The sequence below is a fragment of the Pinus tabuliformis genome, chromosome 3_2 (genome assembly GCF_031772625.1).
Source record: "Pinus tabuliformis cultivar Carrire ecotype Pingquan chromosome 3_2, CPIR1, whole genome shotgun sequence".
In the NCBI taxonomy this organism is placed as follows: domain Eukaryota; kingdom Viridiplantae; phylum Streptophyta; class Pinopsida; order Pinales; family Pinaceae; genus Pinus; species Pinus tabuliformis.
This window is the reverse complement of record NC_142302.1, coordinates 1,092,458,293-1,092,473,173: the sequence shown is the minus strand read 5'-3', so window position 1 is coordinate 1,092,473,173 and position 14,881 is coordinate 1,092,458,293.

The following is a 14,881-nucleotide window of genomic DNA, read 5'->3' as shown; positions in this document are numbered from 1 at the left end:
TACACGTTGACTAAATATGGTCAATAGAATCCTCTTTAAACCCTTTTTAGACTCATTAAATATGAAAAGATTATCGAGCGCTTGTCTTGTTCAGCTCGTTAAAGTATTCAAAAGTCATCCCTTTTGTATTATTTTATCCTTTTTTGGGCCTAAGGGATTATTTTACAAAAAATTACCCCCATGGAGTTTTCTTAAGTTTTTCTTCTGACTCCCTAAAATTGAAAAACACTGAGTTTTTCCTATACTGGACTCGTTAAGATTTAACAGTGAAGGACCTGTTCAATTTCAAACAGGAACGAACCACTCCTTCTTAGGGTTCGAATTTTAAACTAAGTTGGACTCATCCACAGGATGAGCTTATAAACAAGCAAATGTTATCCTCCGCAAGCTTGTTAAAAATAAAGAGGTACTTGCCAGAAATGGTGGGGGAAAAGAGAGACAAATGAACCTATTTGTTACACTTTGCTTCATAAAAACCCGTCAACCACTCTTGAACACGACACTTGTTCACCTGGGTTGGGAAAATCCTTTGCCTAACAGTTAATCAAACCATATTGAAGGTCTTCAGCCGATTTCTGGGTATTAGCTTTGGGTTAATTGTCACCAAACCATCTACAATGTCATTATATGTTCAAGAGATCAGTTCAAACAAACCATTCATCTGCAAAATATCTGTCATCCATTTTGACCATCCCTGAGTCAGTCCTTGCTAATATATTTCTTCAAAACTTGATCTATGATTTCATGTTGTGGGCTTGCCTACAGCGGATCGCTTTTTATCGACTTCAGCTCATTATCTAGGAAGTTGATCTAGAAATCATCAGTACCTTGAAAGCTGCATGCCCTAATGGCAGTTTTCTCGCCTTTGACGATAGGTTGCATCATTGACCTTCGATCGAATGATTCTATGACATGTTCGACTTTGACTCATTTATTCACATTTCATGGATTGTACTGGGTACTTTGAGAGCCATTGAAATTACTGGTGGTTTCTCTCACACTTGTTAACAATTCACATCATTGATTGGTAATAAAGTGGTTTCTACCCTGTTCGACTTCGACACATTCATTCACATGGATAGAATCGTACTAGTTCGGGAAGCAAAAATCAAGACCCTGGATCTAGTCTCTACCATCCAGGCTGCAAGGAATTTTGCTATTCATTATACAGTGGATTATTCATAAACAAATGGTTGCACCCATACTGTGTCTACACATGTCTATACTCTTGATGTATTACAAAATCATTCCTGTATTAGGACAGTTTAGTCAGTTTTCTAGTCAGTTTTGATCTGAGTATGGGAATGCCTACCTCAGCGATGATATGTTCACATATATATATATATTTTGCATTGAATGTTTTTACAGGTTCCGACTGGGGTGTCCACAGGATGATCCTTGAAATGATAAAGTACTTCACTCTTCATAAATGACAGACTCTATCTTCATCTATTACAGACTTCGCACTTTAGGGGGCAATCTGTTGCACTAAAAATTGTCACCTTGACATTCTGCAATTTGTGTGAGTCCATTACCATTCATACTTTCCTCCTTTGAAAGTCTTAAGCCTCGGTTCTTCATATCAAGTCTTAAAAGCAAGAGAAAAGCCCTCAAAGTCTTTAAAACTCTGGTTCCACATTTTCTCTTTGTATTACTTGCGATCCTGCACCTAATGGCATTGTCTCCTGCGCACCTAACCGCTCTGTCTCTGTGTGATGGGTGCGGACCCCTGTAAAAGTTAAAAAGGCACGAGTACATTTTGAAAAACTCACTTTCAGTCATTTCTAGAAGCTTCTGGAAGGAATCTTGAGGTGGCAAGTTCGCTCTCTTAAGGTTCATGCATCCCATACCTTAAGGAGCTAACCCCTTGATGTGAGGAGCTTATCCCTTTGAAGGGGGACTCTATCCCTTCATAGGTGGACCTGTAACCTCCTCCCTCTGCACTATAAAATGAAGCATTAGGCTGGTTATTGGAAAGGTTAGAAGCTGAATATTTTTGAGGTGAAATGTTGTTGGAACTTAGTCTTCTTTAGTTGAGCTTTTATGAGGAAAGATTACATACCTCTAAGATCTCATTTGGAAGAGTGCAAGGCTTGTCAAAGTAAAGGAAATTCCTGTTTCGGACCCCAAGAAGAGCTTGTTCAACATCAAGGCTGAAAAGGTTGTAAGGTTCTTCTACTTCAAAGTTAATACAAATAAGTTTGTTTTTCTCAATAAGATGTTCATTAATGGTTTATTTTATGCATTCCTTGATCACCATAATAGACATGATTAATGATATTTGCTATGCAGGTGCTATTTAATGTTTGCTTGTTTGTGATTGTAGGTATTTAAAGATATCTCTTTCGAATGATTGAAGGATGACTACAATGAACAAGCGTTGGATCTAAGGTAGGATCTTAACACCTTCATAGTCTTTATTTGTAAATCGCATATGTCTAGAGAAAGATAGGTTTGTTTGTCTGCTTGTTGCTAGACTATCTTCTGATACTAGGGAGATCGGCCTTGTCCGCAAGATCGATTTATCCAGCCAACAGATAAATAACATCATATTGATGATGCAAAATCCAAACCCGGGATGGGACTTCCACGTTCCACCCAACTGTAGAATGGTTGAGCCAAATCTCTCTTTAGCCATTCACCCTCGTGCCATATTCTAAGCATAAATGTGGGATCAAATAGAACACATCAATAAAAACCATCTATGGCTTCTAAAGGCCATCCACCTCAACCCATCAAACAGTGCTTCCACCTCACGGTCGAAAATCACAAAAGCATCATCAGATTGGTCTCTATCTAAGGTTTCCAGGGCTTCCAGAGCATTTTTTTCCAACCAAGGCTTCGAGGACTAGTAACTCAACCCACAGCTACCACCAAGCTTCCAGATAATTTTTCCAACCAAGGATTCCATGACTAGTAACTCAACCCTCCAAGGGCTTCTAGAGTGTTTGTCCAACCAAGGATTCTTGGACTAGTAGCTCAACCCAAGTTGTTACAGGGCTTCCAGAGTGTTTTTCTAACCAGGGCTTCCAGGAACTAATAACTCAACCCAAGCTAAGGAAACATGAGAACCAACCAAAACAAAGCAAGGAACTAAACCCACAAACTCCATGGATATTGAGGAATGGTAAGGTTGGCAATCCACTATCAATCCAGGCAATCCTCCATGCCAGTGATAGATCGTGACCAAAAATCCACATGTATATGCCATGCATGCGAAAACTAGTGAGGAAAACATACAAGCAACTCAGTACCTGCAAGAAAATCTCGTTGTAGTTGTTGATCATGATGTGCTCTTGCACTTTCCTACTCTTCCTTTTCCTTCTTGCTCCAAAATCCAAGTATGCCACACCCTCCAAGAGTGCTCCAAGAAGACTCTAAGTATCTAAGAATATGAGAGAGAGAGAGAGAGTAATGAGAGAGCTCCAAAACTGAACTGACAAAATGTTACCAACTGATCCTCAGAAGCCTTTTTATGAATGAGGGCTCTATTTTCTTCATTTTCCATTATTTTCCTTCATTTTCCTCCTCACATGCAACATATGACCTTTCACCTCCCTTTTCTCCTAATTTCCATTATTTCATAAATAAATGTGCCAAAAATGCTATTTTGCCTTTCCAAATCCTTAGCCATTGCCTTTGTCAATTTCCTTAGCCATTAAACAATCACAAGTGATCCCCATCACTAGGATTTTTCCCAACATTAAACTTGGAATAAGTGTCCCATAAACCTTGGTTATTATTTTGCCTTTATTAACTTTTATTATAATTTTCACCACGTCTGTTATAGAACCCTCCCCCTTGGGGGAACACTGTCCTTGGTGTTCAACGAAACCTATAACCACAAAATTGTTGTAAGAAAAATATACTATCGATGGAGCTTTATAACTTAGCTCGATGCAATATCTACAACGAACAACCTATTAAGAAGCAAACCAACATGAAAACATAACAAACATGACATCATATTGACATGACACACATACCACGTATTGGAGCTTTATAACATAGTTCATGGCATTATTTACATCCATATACATATGTACATAAACCAACATCACCAAAACATATATCAAAGCATATACCAAGACATGTAACAAAACACCATACCAAAACACCATGCCAAAACTGCTTTGCCTCAACTGGCAAACAAGGAAGGATACATAGCCCGCATTTGATCTGCCATCTCCCATGTAGCTTCATCGAGCCCAAAGTGATTCCACTAAACATTAACCTGCTTGATTGCTCGGTTTTGAAGCATGAGCACCTTTTTCCTGCAATATACACTGAGGATCCAACTTGAATTCTCTATCTAGTTCCACCTGCAATACAGACCAGTCAATCACATGATCAACATCTTTAACATACTTATTAAGCAATAGCACATGGAAAACATCATGTACTTTCACTGTCGGAGGAAGTGCAAGTTAATAGGCTACTAGCCCAATCCTCTCAATGATACTAAAGGGTCCACAAAATCGTGGTGCCAACTTGGCACATGAACCAATTCGTAAGGAGCTCTTCTTCAGTTTGATGCGCAAGTACACTTGTTCCCCAACCTGCAATTCCTTGAACAAGCTGTTACCATCTGCATAGCTCTTCTACCTATCCTGTGTTGCCTTTATATTTTTCTTGATCACTTGCATTTCTTGTTCCATGTCTACCAACACGTCCGATCTAATCTGTTAGAGTCCTATGATTCATAGGATCAAATGATGATTGAATTCTTTCAGTATATCAAATTGTAAATAATATTGCAAATGATTTCCAAAAAAATATACATAAAAAATAAAAATGAAAAGAGGGTATATAAAAGAAAATTAGAATAAAAAAGGATGAAAATAACCCCATAAAAAAAGAGTGAAAGTGATGCAAATTCAAATGCCGCTAGGAGAAAAATAAGTTTGTTTTGAAAAATAAATTAGGGATTGTGTGCAGCTTGTCTTAAATGCCACAATCACAGACCTTTGTTTGAATCATACAATGTAATCATGGTCAAGCACATTTGAATATATGTTGTTAGAATAGAGAATAAGTTAACCAAACTCTTTAAACTTGGTTAAAAGTAGGTAGATAGATGAAGAAATTGATCCAATTGTTTAAGCTGGATCAATGATTTAAGTTGTAGGTTAGAATGTAGATTAGGATAAAATATCTCCTTCAAATGAAAATAATAAGGGTTTGCACATCTAAATGCACCCTTAGTTGGTAGAAGATAGGCCTTGCTTTTAAAAGTTAGGAGGAAAAACAATTAAAATGGTATGGTGAAGTTTTAAAACCATATAAGTTTTAAGCCTAAGTTTGGCACTTATCAAACAAAAGTGAAAAACGATAGATCATTTGTCGTGTATCGGATAAATAGCGGGCCCAAGTGATGCTACGTGTCGAGGTATGATGGTGATCGATGGACGATAGGGCCTTTTAGCCCCCATAGACCTTCCTACCTTTATTGGCGGAGGGGGGGTTCGAAAAAGTGGTTTCTTTGCGCCGACCCGACCTAACGTGTCACCACCAAGTTCTTTCACACCTACCCCTCTCAATACAACATACCACCCTCCCCCCAGAAAATTGCTTAACTCCCTCGCTCCCGCCAAAACTCCCTGTGCCTACACCGCCTACACCATCTCGACACCTGTCCAATTGTTACCACTATCTGTTACGCATTAAAATGCCCCACTAAATTATCATTAACCGCCAATGACTTCGCGCCTCCATCGAACTTTTCCACCAGCCTATAACCTCCTTCCATTCATTCAAGTTGTGCCTTTCGCTTTGTCGATCTCCTGGATTACCTTTTGCTCAAATTAGTTTATTTTCATACAAGTAAACTATTTCAGACCCTAATCAAGAAACCAAGACGCCATAGCGCCAGCTTCCCTTCATCACCAAACTGTCAATTACAAGTTTTCCCGGGTGTATCCCTTATCCACCTTTTCTAGATTCCATTAAAAATCTTGATATGGCTCCCAAGAGAAAATCCTCTGTTAATACTGAGAATTTGATGGTTCCCCCACTAATTGACCTTGATCATATTCCCTTGGCAGACACAAATTACAAAATCTCAGAGCCTAAATGCGAATTCGATTTATTCGAATTACACACTTGGCTCAAAGATATATTCCTTGACCAGAGTGATGAAATTGGCCTCTGGGAATCCAATTTACCCCTTTATATGTTTCCCCAAACCCATCACTTCCTTGAATTTGTCCTCAAATGCCAAGATTGCTACCAACCAGACCAGAGAGCCATTGTGGCCCCTAATGGTGAAATTTTATTCACAATTACCTCTCAGACAATTAACCAGACATTGCAGATCCCTCAGAGTGATTCCACTATCCCTTTCTCCATATAAGCACTAAATGAACTATATCAAAAATTAACCTTTTCTTAGAGGTCTAAGATCTTCGAAATCTTCCTACCTGAAGATTCCCAGCTCCCAAAGAAGAATCCACCTTATCCCTCCTCCATTTTTCCAGATAAAGCCAAGCACATTATCTCTATACTTTCATGCTTTCTTGGATATTATTGAGATGAATGTGTATATGAATCTATTTTAGGTTTTTTATCCGTTTTTTCCACTAAATAAAAGCCCACATTGATTTTCAATTTCAGCCAGTTTCTTGCTAACAACATTCATGAACAATTCCTTAGGCTTCCAACTAAAGGAATGTTCAGATATACTTCAATTCTTGTATATATGTTTTTATTTTTCCAAGCAGACAAATTTCAATTTGCAGCACAAAAGCTGGATGAACAAGGAGAGCCACACTCAGTCATCTTTTGGACCTCCATGCTAAGAAGAAACTCAGAAGAATACAACTTCAAGGATTTTATTGATCAGTTCATACATCCAACCACTTGTTTGTTGAGCAATGAGGCAATACCCAGGGTTAGTGCATAAATTAAAAAGATTTTATACCTAAGTGAGCAGGCCAGAATAGGTGACTAGTATTTATACCAAAATTACACCAAGATAAGAGTATATGGGTGCAAGCTGCCACCTTATAAACTACCCAGGTATCTCCCAATGAGGATTTTTTCCTTAGAATACATCAGGCAAATTATATACTCAAATGAGGTCCACTTTGTATCAGCTAAAAAGAAATCACAGTTTAGGATAAAAGCTCAAGTAGGACCATTTATTTGTAACAACAGGAAAGCAAGAGAGGAGGTAGATATCCTCCTAAAACATATGAACTTTCCCTTAAGTTTCACTTGGTCATATGACCCATTTGGTATGACCTCCAAACAAAGAGTGGAACAAAAAAGCACTCCATATATTCACACTCAGAGCCCTGAAATTGAGAAGTATATGAACCAAGTTGAGTGAGAGGAAAATACTCTACAAGAGGTAGGGGAGCAACTTTTGTCTACTACTACTTCACAAACTCCCACACCTTGAGAAAAAGCAGAGAAAAGGCTTCGGAAAGAAGACTCTCCTTCAGTTGCAAAGGTTTCGGGCAAAGAATTCAAAATGTATACTAAGAAGGCAAGAACTAATCCTAAGATAGATTTTACAGAAGAAGGAGTGAGGCAAGCCCCTATAGTACTCAAGACTCCACAGTTTTCAACAAGAGATAGCATATTCACAGGATCTCCCTTCTCCTCAGTTTCACAAGAAAGTCCAGATACCTCTCAAACATCAGAACTGCTCCAAGGGCTAAGGGAAACTAGTATCTTCGACAAGTTTAAGGAAATAAAACACATGAATGAGCTTCTCAAAGTCAACACCTATGACCAATTTCAGAAACAAACATACTCTACATAACATAGGCTTTTGTCAGCCTTTGACACTGAGAATGGGAGAATGCAGATGGCATTCTTGCATGCATAGATACTCCACCCTAAATCTGCAGTAGACTACAAACAAACTACATTTGAGTTTGATACAAAGGATTTCCATCATATAGATCAAATGAACATGCACAGGCAAACAGGGGAGATGATTTATTCCACAATGACAAGTACTGCAATAACTGCTTCCAAATTGAAGGTGTCCCTTACTTATATTCAATCCCAATTAAAGCTGGAAAATGCTTCTTCTTTAGCAAAGGATAATAAAATAAAATCCTTGGAAGACTTGGTCATTAAGATAGGATACGACCCAAGTAATGTTAAAGCAACAAAAGAGATAGTCAAGAAGAAAAACACTGACATAAAAGCACTTCGAAAGCAATTAAAAATGTTAGCAACTGGGGATCCATAAGCAAAATAAGTAGGGGAGATAGAGAGCCAAAAAGAAGATATGCTTACATTAATTATGGAGCAAAATGCAAAAATAAGGGACATGGAAGCGGAAATGGACAAACTGATAAAAGAGAAAGAACAAAGCACACAGTTAGCTATTATCCCACTTGATGCGGTACCCCTTGCCACCATAGCGCAGACAGGAGCTTCTACATCGACTACAACATCAACAGCTAGAACAACCACTGTGAGAGTTTCTACACCTACAATACCCCTGCACAAACTTTTGATGACCCAAACAAACTGGTAAGAGCCATGGAAGACATGTCTTTATAAGGAGAAGAAATCAAGAAAATACAAGCACAGGTCAGGGTTCTACAGGAACAGAAAGAGAGAGTTGAAAGTTCCCAATCAAAAGTGATATAGAAATCCCAAAGATTGATGCAAATGATACAACAAATGAAAAAGGAATCTGCCATGACTCATACCTTAGCTCAGGCCAAGGAAAATATATGGATAGATATCAACCAATCAATGACATAGATATGGCCATTGATACAGATCATTTTTTAGTAGAAGGAGTTGATTCAGAAATCCAAAGAAGCCATTCAGGAAATTAGAGGAAAGTTGGGAGATAAGCCTAATGAAGCCACAAAGCTCATTCATTTTTTGAATTCTAAAAACAGATATGAGTTGGAAGAGTTGCAAATAGAAGACATAACCGAGACCATATTGGAGGTTAAGAAAGTATTAACCAAAATAAATATTATGTTGCAGTTAAATAAGAAGTGTCAGGTTCTTGAGAATGGTGTCCAAAGATTTTTTAACAAGCTTAGGTCCTCAATCAAAAGGGACTTCCAAGTTTGCTAGTATTGAATGACAAGTTAATGACATTGCCAGATTACACTCAGAATATGATGCCTATTGGCAGGCACAACACTAAGTTTGTAGGAATAAAGGGAACTATAACAGGACAAGCTTTCTTACATGCATTAGAATTTGATTTCTACATACAATGTGAAGTCAAATATGTTTTCATTACCAAGCCCACCTTTTCCAAATACACAAAGGTAGATGAAATTTACAGAAGATTACTCAAATTTCCAATTCCGAGTGAAGAAAGGTGAGAAAAGTTATGCGAATTACTTGAGTAAAGGATCAATTCTTATCCAACCAGCAACACACACAGTGCAACAAAATTCAAAGGCCACCTCAGCACAGATTCCAAAACTATAGTGCTAACAACCCAAGCAGTTTAAATTTTCCTATATTTTTGTAATTAAAGACACGTTCAGTTTAGAAATTCCTAAATTACATCTTGATCTATTTTGACAACATATTTTGTAAATAAACTTATAAATACTCTCTGATATTTTGAACAGAATTTGTTTAGATGTACACTCTGATTCTGGCTTTGAATAATTTTAATGTTTTCAGCTGATATTAAGTAAAAGAATTCTTAATTGCTCTTTACTTAATTGAAACCCTTTCTCTTCTTCTTATTCATTTCACTTAAAATTAAAGAAACCAATTAGTTTGGCTACCTCGCCCTGTGAAATCTATCTGTAAAATACTAAAATAGATCCATTCTTTAAGGAATAGACTCCATAGCCCAATGGTAATCCAGACATCAACCAACCATACAATTCAAATCAATTCATAAACCAAAACTTGAACTTCATAACTAGCCTAAGATCCAAAAACAAACAAATCTAAATTTTACAGAGAGATCCCTCTCTGGAGCTGGCAGGGCTAGATCCGAGCTTCCAAAGTGGTTTTGTGGTCACCTTTGTATTTTCTCTAGCAACCTCATAAATTATAGAGTGATAACAGAATTAACACCTTGTTAACTGGATCACTCCAATTGACAGGAGTATTGCAACTTTACCCATACAATACCCCAAACAAACTCGTCCTCAAAGATTCCTGATACCCATTTTTGTAAGCAAAATCTAGTAGTGGAAGATACTCTTTCCATTTTCGATGTTGATGCATCACATACATCCTCAACATGTCTTCTAATATCATGTTGACCCTCTTTGCCTGTCCAATATCATGTTGACCCTCTCTACCTGTCCATCTGTTTGTGGATGATAAGTTGTACTGAAGCCCAACTCTATGCCCAAACCTGCAAATAACTCCTTCCAAAACTTGGAAGTGAACTTTCAATCCTTGTCTAACACGACCTTCTTTGGAACACCATGCAATCTGACCACATCTCTGATAAATACATGTGATATATCGCTAGTTGAGAATGTAGACTTCACTGGAATGAAGTGTGCAACCTTTGTCAACCTATCCACAACAACCATTTTGGAATCATGTTGTCTCATTGTCCTCGACAAATATGTGATGAAGTCCATGGAAATGACCTCACATTTCCATTCTGGAATCACAATCAGTTATAGCAATCCTCCTAGATGTTTACAGTCTACCTTCACATGGTTTCACATGAAACTCTCTCAAGATCACCTTCTTGAGCTCACTATTGTTCGACACATATATTGTGTCTCTAAATCTAACCAATCCATCTGTTGTAAGGCAATAGTTCACATCCTGTACATCTGTCCCTGTACCATGACCTGTACATGTACCTATACATGTACCTGTACCTGTACATGTACTATCACATGTGCATGTACTTATACTATAACTTGTACCTATACCTCGACTTTGCTGCAACCTGTGCATAATCTCCATATATCTGACATACTGCTGACCCACCTGCAAGATCCTATCCTGTAGATCTATCCCATAGGAGCTCATAGCTGCTAAGTGATTTACCTGTATCTGTTTGCTAATAGCATCTACCACTTTGTTCTCCTTGCCTTTGATATTCTTGATCTCAAAATCGAACTCATTGATCATAGCCAACCATCAAGCCTGCCTACCATTCATATTCAACTGGTCAAATAGATATCGCAAACCATTGTGATCACTCATCAATGTAAACCTCCTACCTATAAGATAGTGTCTCCACATCTTCAACGCACGTATAATCGCTGCCAACTCAAGATCATGCATGGGATAGTTTTGTTCGTGCTCATTCAGTTTTCACGACTCGTAGCATACCACTTGTCCATCCTGCATAAGGACTCCACCAAGTCCTTTCTTGCAAGCATATGTGCACACTACAAACTCTTTGTTCGGATCTGCAATCTTTAACATTGGTGCATGTGTCAACAATTGCTTAAGCTACTCAAAACTAGCCTCACACTCCTCTATCCATTCGAACTTCTTACCCTTCCTTTGTAATAATGTGATAGGATAAGAAATCTGTGAGAAGTTCCTAATGAACCTCTTACAATAGCCTGCCAACCCCAAGAAATATCTCACCTCATGCACATTCTTAGGAGCTACCCACTCCATGATGGCCCTTATATTTTCTGGATCTACTGCAATGTGCTCCTTCGAGACAACATGCCCCAAGTAGTGTACCTCAGTCGAAAAGAAACTACAATTGTTGAGTTTAACGTACAACTAATGCTCTCTCAACAACCTCAACATTGTTGTTAATTGCTTAACATGCTCTTCCTCGTTCTAGAATATACCAATATGTCATGAATGAACACAATAACAAATTTATCCAAATAAGAACGTAACACACTATTCATCAAGCACATAAATGTAGCTGGAGCATTAGTTAAGCCAAATGGAACTATAACAAACTCATAATGCCCATACCTGGTCCGGAAAGTTGTCTTGTAAATGTCCTCCTCTTTGACGTGTACCTGATGATATCCAGATCTCAGATCAATCTTCGAGAATATTGTTGCTCCCTTCAAACAATCGAACAAGTCAATCCTCGGCAACAGATACATGTTCTTGATGGCCACTTTATTCAACTGCATGTAGTCAACGCATAATATAAGAGTACCATATTTCTTTTTCACAAACAATACCGGTGCACCCCATGATGATACACTTGGCTTGATGTATCCCTTATCCAACATTTCCTTCAACTGCAGCTTCAACTCTACCAACTCAGGTGTACTCATCCTATAAGGTTCCTTTGATGTCGGAGCTGCCCTTGGCACCAACTCAATAGAAAAGTCTACTTCCCTGTGAGGTGGCAACTCTAAAATATCCTTAGGAAATACATCCTTGAACTGTTGTAAAACTGGGTACCTTCTCAACACATTTGCATCCTCAACTTCCTTACCTTATCACTAGAAATGTGTACTACAAATAACACAAATCCTTTTTTGCGACTACGCTTTGCTTGCATAGTTGTCACCATCCTAACGGATGTGGATTTCTTCTTACCCTGTAAGACTCTTGGTTCCCAATTGTCATCCACACACTCAATTGCTTTGTCATAACAATCTACCTCGGTTCTATGAAGATAAAACCAATCCATTCCCAACAACATACTGTATGATCCCAATGATAATACATTCAAATGCACTGCGGTGGGCATACCATTCAAATAAAATGCACAAGCTCTTTCCTAATGACAAACTCGCTTCTTTGTACCTATATCCAACTGCACTAACCAAGACTTTGCATGCAATTCCTTACTCAAACCACACTTATCCACCAAGTCAGGACTAACATAGCTATAATTAGATCCAGGGTCAATCAAAATAGAAATAACTTGATCACAAATCTTATTTTCCATCTCAATGATAGATGCCTGATGGTTTACCTATTTGTTATCCAATGTTTCATAAATGTGAAGAACACTCTGACCAACATCCCCAACAGTCTGTGCGTCCTATGCACTATATATTTGAGGCCTACCACCCTAATTTTGTGGACAATCTCTCCTTCAATGATCTTTGCCACAAGTCCAACACTCTAAAAGCTTCCAACCTGCACCCTTATTTTGCTCCTCATATCGATGCCCATGTCCTCTACCTAATGCATTGAACTTATTAGATGGTGCAACATTCTCTTTATTATCTGTACCCCGAGGTCTTGCTCGTTTCTTGTCCCAATTTCTTTTGTTCTTTGCATTACCTTTACAGTCTGGTTTAGTCTCAGATCTGTGTTTCGATTGTTCATAGCAATGCGTTAGCTTTCGAATGGTCACCTCCAATGATTTAGGCTCATCGAACTCAATCCCGTCTTTGAATGCAACCGACAATCCACTAATGAACCTCTAAATCCTGGCCTTCTCCTCTGTGAGATAAGGCACTCCAAGAACCTGCTAGTGTACTCATCATATGTCATCGATCCCATCTTTAGCTCATAAAATTCTTTTGCTCTGTCATCAAAGTATCTCTCTGACATATATTTCTTCTTGAATAGCCGCTCAAACTCACTCCAAGTCAAGTCTTCCTCATGAACGCATATGACATTCTTCACGTCTTCCCACCAAATATTTGCTTTACCTTTAAGACTGAATGTAGCTACTCGGGCTTTCATTTTCTCTGAATAATTGCGCAAGCTGAAGAACTTCCTCATGCCTTTGCATCTTATGGTTTCTTCATCTCTCCATCAAAAGTAGGTGGCTTTGCTTTCTTAAACTCATCCGGAATACACCCCCTAACACTCCTCATGTAAGGATGATAACAATGACGATCATAATGCCTACATGAATCAGAACTAGAGTAATACTTGCGTCTATCCCCTCTCCTAACTGGAGTGTCCAACAACCTGCCATCTCTAACCGTGTCATCTCTATCTGACCTGTGATCACCATGCGACCTACTACCATATGCCCCATTAGTTCTATCCTCCTACTCATGGCTGATCTGACGTGGTCCCTGTCACTACAAATATGACAAACTCTGAAGTATCATTGCATTTACCTCTGCTTGTTTCTCCTAAGCCTGCATGATTTTGTCATTATTTGCCTTACAAATCCTTATTTCTTCCTTTAATCTTCTCAGTGTAACTACCAAATAGGAAGAGTTCCCAACACCATACTGCTCTTCTGATTCATAGGGAGAGTCTTTGTAGTCAACCATCTTTGCTAGCCATTTGATATTTCTTTATGCAAGGTATATAATGTCAGTGAAACCAAATCACAATAAACCAACGTACCTTAGTATAGCTTGGGGAGGATACCTTGTCTACAAGATTAACAAATCAGCATGATACATGTATAACATAATCATGACAACATATAGAAACATAACATAAGCATATGACCATGCAACCATCATTCTAGCTAGGGTCCAGTCATCCATGCGTGACCTTAACAACAACACACACCACAACCTCATGCATGACAACAACCACTACATCATTGTACAATTGACCAAATATAAACATTAACATGCATAAGTAATGCATAACCAACCATACACACACATAACCAAATATAATCAAGCATAAATGAGCAATACTTGTAACCAAACCTACAAGAACGATACATGTAACCAAATATACAAGAATGTAACCAAGCGACATATAGCAACATGTAAGCGACATATAACAACATGTAACCAGTCATACACTCATGACGATGTACTCCACAATAACAACATCAAGTTCCTCGTGACGAGATCACTACAACCATGATCAACATTATGCAAATGCAACAAGCACATGGAATGCAAGTGTAAGAGACACACATGCAACTGACATGTATGCATGACCAACACACAATGCATCCAGTTCGAGGGGTGAACCATGCTTTGATACGACTCTGTAACACCCTCCTCCCACATCTACCCAAGCAACCGACCAACCGGGGTAAACATGCGACGAGAGGCCACTATGATATGATTCAGCCTCTTAAGTC